This window comes from Mus caroli, chromosome 10 (assembly GCF_900094665.2).
Source record: "Mus caroli chromosome 10, CAROLI_EIJ_v1.1, whole genome shotgun sequence".
In the NCBI taxonomy this organism is placed as follows: domain Eukaryota; kingdom Metazoa; phylum Chordata; class Mammalia; order Rodentia; family Muridae; genus Mus; species Mus caroli.
The window spans coordinates 2343037-2348604 of NC_034579.1; positions in this window are offsets into that span (position 1 = coordinate 2343037).

Here is a 5568-nt window from a genome sequence, read left to right on the forward strand (position 1 = left end):
AGAAAAGAAAAGAAAAGAAAAGAAAAGAAAAGAAAAGAAAAGAAAAGAAAAGAAAAGAAAGGGAGAGACACAATGGGCAGAGGGGACTAACTAGACATTGGTGGAAATGGAATGGAGTTAGAGGGGCAATGGGAGTGAGTGTAATTATGAGGCATTGTATGCAAGCATGACAGTTTAAAATATAGATGAAGGTTTGAGGGTCTCACTGATTAAAAAAAAAAAAACACAAAACCAAAAAACAAAAAAACAACAACAAAAAAAAAACCCAGATGTTGCTAAGGACCAGTCTGACAGAAAGTTCTGAAACACAGCTCTGGACTATAATAAGAACATGTTTTATTAAGTTGTTTCAATCACCCCTATTATTATTAACCCCACCCTTTCTTAAGACTCAGAATATCACTTTAGTTTTATTTAGAAACATATCATTTTCCTGAAGAATCAAGAGAGATATGACTGACCCTTAATGATGACATGCGTGTAATATTAGAAGACATCTATTGTACACAGACGTTCATGGCAGTTCTTCACCATCCAAAGAAAACCAAGGAAAATAAAGAACAGAATGTCCACAATGGACATTACCATGGAAACAACCTCAATGCCTATGGATCCCTGGGTAGACAGAGCGTGTCATACACATGTAATGGATCCTCTATTACCATTAAAAGTAAGGGAATTGTAACATGTGAAGGAGACTTGAGGAGATTATCTGAAATATGCTGTCAGAAATCAAAAGAATTAAAAAAAAATGTTGTGTTATTCAACTAGTGTGTGATCCCTAAAATATTTAAAAAAAATGAAATAGCATTTGCTCAAGGCTTGGAGAAATGGAAAGGAGGAGTTATTTAATGACTGATAGCTTTCCAGTTATGCATGGTGAAAACCTCCCAGAGATTGATTCCTCAACAGTATGGCCATCCTTAGCAGATCTTACCCAAGCATACAAATCAGACAGAAACAAGTTCTAATTTGTCCATGGGAAAAGTCACAATTGAAACCACACAGTAATCTGGACATGTTGGCACACACATGTAACACGAGCACTTGGGAAACAGACATTAGGGTATTGTAAGATCTAGGCCAGGCTAGTCTCATCGTGAGTCTCAGATCAGCCTAAACTATGTGACCCTGTTTCAATCAAAAAGAAATACAAAGTCGCAAACCCAGACTGAGCTGGAAAGACCATACATAGGGCTTTAGAAAGTTGTAACAAACAAAACTTTGCTTAAAAAGATTGTAAAACCATAGAATCACACCCTCGTGAATTTGATCATGTAGGACTAGAATACTGCACTTATTTGCTTCCTTACCCATAATCGGAAAAATACTTTTAAAATGATCCCAATAGAGTAGTGGCAGTTTCATCAAGATTTCCATGAATCATAGGGACCATTTAGTTCAAGGTCACTTTGAATGCCTTTATGTTGTCATTCTAGCCAATGCTCTAAAAATTTTTTTACACTCGATATTTTATTCCCCTCTCCCGTCCACCTTCCGACTGTTCCACAGCCCATATCTCTGCCCCTCCCCCTACCCACCCATCCCCTGTCTCCACATGGATGTCCCCAACCCACAACGCACCTGACCTCCAAGCTCCCTGGGGCCTCCAGTCTCTTGAGGATCAGGTGCATCATCTCTGAATGAACTCAGACCCGACAGTCCTCTAATGTACGTTGGGGCCTCACGTCAGCTGCTGTATGTTGCCTGTTCATTGGTCCAGTGATTGAGTGATCTCAGGGGGTCCAGATTAATTGAGACTGCTGGTCCTCCTATAGAGTCACCCTTCTCCTCAGCTTCTTTCAGTCTTCTCTAATTCAACAACAGGGGTCAGCTGCTTCTGTCCATTGGTTGGGTACAAATATCTGTGTCTGTCTCTTTCAGCTGCTTATTGGGTCTTCTGGAGTGCAATGATGTTAGGTCCCTTTTTGTGAGTGCTTCACAGCCCCAGAAATAGTGTCAGGCCCTGGGAACTCCCCTTGAGCTGGATCCCACGTTGGGCCTGTCACTGGACCTTTCCTTCCTTGGGCTTCTTTCCATTTCCATCCCTATAATTCTTTCAGACAGGAACAATTTATGGGTCAGAGTTGTGACTGTGGTGTGGCAACCCCATCCCTCAGTTGATAACCTTGTCTTCCTGCTGGAGGTGGGCTCTATAAGTTCCCTCTCTCTACTGTCAAACAATTAATTTAAGGTCCCTACCTGTGAGTCCTGAGAATCTCTCAACTCCCAGGTCTCTGGTCAACTCTGGAGGGTTCCCCCAACTTCCTATCTCCTGAGGTTACCTGTTTCCACTATTTCTGCTGGCCCTCAAGGCTTCATTCCTTCTCCCTCACCCAACACCAGATCAGGTTCCCCTCCCTCCTCCCAATCCACTTTCCCTCCCAGGTCCCTCCCTCCCTCCCCACAGTTGATCTTTGACAAAGACACCAAAAATATACAATGGAAAAAAGGAAGCATCTTCAGTAAATGGTGCTAGTCTAACTGGCTGTCTGTATGTAGAAGAATGAAAATAGACTCATATTTGTCACCTTGTACAAAGCTCAAGTCCAAGTGGATCAAGTATCTCAACATAAAACCAGATACACTGCATCTAATAGAAGAGAAAGTGAGAAAGAGCCTTGAATGCATTGGCACAGGGGGAATTTTCCTAAACATAACTCCAATGGCTCATGCTCTAAAATCAAGAATTGATAAATGGGACCTCATAAAACTGGAAAGCTTCTGTAAGGCAAAGGACATAGACAATTAGACAAATAGGCAACCTACATACAGATTGGGAAAAAAAATTCATTAACACCACATTGGATAGAGGGCTAATATCCAAAATATATAAAGAGCTCAAGAAGTTAATAACCAAAACACCAAACAACCCAATCAAAATTAGGATATAGAACTAAATCAAGAATTCACAACTGAGGAATCTCAAATGGCTGAGAAACACCTAAGGAAATGTTCAAAGTCCTTAGTGATCAGAGAAATGCAAATGACCCTGAGATTCCACCTTACACCAATCAGAATGGCTATGATCAAAACCTTAGGTGACAATACACATTGGAGAGGATGTGGAGGAAGAGGAACACTCCTCCATTTTTGGTGAGATTGCAAACTGGTACAACCACTCTGGAAATCAATCTGGAGGTTCCTCAGAAAAATGGAAGTAGATCTACCTGAAGACCCAGCTATACCACTCTTGTTAATATATCCAGAAGACCCCACCATGCCACAGGGGCACATGTTCCACCATGTTCATAGCAGCCTTATTTGTGATACCCAGAAGCTGGAAACAGCCCAGATGTCCCATGACAGAAGAATGGATACAGAAAACGTGGTTCATTTACACAGTGGAATACTACTCAGCTGTAAAGAATGAGGATATCCTGAGATTTGCAGGCAAATGGATGGATCTAGAATATATCATCCTGAGTGAGTTAACTCAGACCCAGAAGGACATGCATGGTGTGTACTCACTAATAAGTAGATATTAGCCAAAAGAAGAAAGCAAAACCAATGCTTTGTAGAAAAGAAAAAGTTAAGAATTCTTCCCTGTATTTAATGTGTCAAAGGTGCTAACATTTGAGGTGTTAAAAATATCTACATTCAAATAAAGTATTGACCTACATGGCATTAGCTAGTTTTAGACTTAGATGATTCAGATATAACTATCAGTCTATGCCTCCAATTTTCTGTAGGATTCTAAAGGGAGAAGCATCTGCCTATATCACTGACTTCGTGTTTATAAAGCTTTAAGGAGCTTCCTCCCCTAACATTAATTCTTCAGGCCCAGTAAAAAACAAATTTATCATTCCTACTTCAGATCAGCAGCTTGGATCTGCGTGTCAAAACCTAGAACAAAGAACAGGCACACTGAGCACATTTCATTTGCTTGTTGTTATACTTGGCATATGAAATTTTAAAATTATGCTTGCAAAAAGAAAATAAAGCTATCTAATATGTAGTAAGTTTTTGACAAGAATTCCAGGTAGAACATGTGAGATGAATTAATGAGAAAATCAAGCCAAACTTTATGAAAGAATTTCCCTTTGTCCACTCAGCTGGAAACATGTTCCCTGGTGCATAGGAAAGAAGCAGCTGATCTGGCCTGGGCCCTGCTTTGACATGAGGATGTAGAGAAACAGATTCCCGACTCTCAACCAAGAAACGCATCTCTCCTAGAAGGCGCATGCTCAGAAAATAGAAAGCTCCCCCATGCTCCTGTATCAGCGGGATCAACATAGTAAAAATGGCCATCTTACGAAGAACAGATTCAATGCAATTCCCATCAAAACTCCAATACAATTCTTTTTTTTTTTTTTCTTAGATCAGGACTTTCATTTTTTATTTAAAGATTTATTTATTTATTTGAGTACACTGAAGCTGTCTTCAGACACACCAGAAGAGAGCATCACATCCCATTATAGATGGTTGTGAGCCACCATGTGGTTGCTGGGAATTGAACTCAGGACCCCTAAAAGAGCAGTCAGTGTTCTGAACCACTGAGCCATCTCTCTAGTCCCAGATCAGTACTTTCAAAGTAAACAAAAACTGCAAACAAAAGTGCTACTCATTAATAAGGGAAGTGATGAATAGATTATGGTTAATTTATTCTTTAACTTTATTATTCAATAATTAAAAAATGAGAATTAAAACAGTGTCAATCTATGGTCTTACAGAAGTTTCTGTGAAGGAATTTTGATTTCTGGGTTTAGTCAGAGAAGATGCATCCAATACAATTCTTTACAGACCTTAAAAGAACAATCTCAACTTCATATGAAGAAAACAAAAAGCCCAGGATAGCTAAAACAATTCAGCATAACAAAAGAATTTCTGGAAGTATCACTATCCCTGATCATAAGTTGTCCTACAGAGTAATAGGAATAAAAACCTCATGGTATTGGCATGAAAATAGACAAGTTGATCAATGGAATCTAATAAAAGACCCAGGTGTAAATCAGAATACATATAGACATTAGAATTTTTTAAAAAAAGAAGCCAAAAACCATACAGTGTAACAAAAAAGCATCTTCACCAAATGATACTGGTCAAACTGGATGTTTGCCCGTAGAATGAAAATAGATCCATATCTATCACCCTGCACAAAACTTAAATCCAAGTGGATCAAAGACTTCAACATAAGACCAGATATACTAAATCTAATAGAAGAAAAAGTGGGCAATAGCCTTGAATGCATTGGTGTGGGAGACAACTTCCTGAGCAGAACAGCAACAGCTGCTAGAGGAAAATAAAACAGACATCTGGGATGAACAGAGGGATGGAACTGGATGGGAGAGGGGATGGAGAGGGGAATAGGAAGGATCAAGTGTGGGTGTATTGTGGGGGAGAGAGGGGAGAGGGAGAGGGAGAGAGAGAGGGAGAACTGGAATCAAAGGTGGGGTATATTTCTGAGACAAGCTAGAAATCCAGGACAATGAAAACTCCCAGAAACCATGAAGGTGACCCTAGCTAAGACTCCTAGCAATAGAAGATATGAAACATGAAACAGACTATGCCGGGGCCTAGCAAACACAGAAGTGGATGCTCACAGTCAGCTATTGGATGGATCACAGG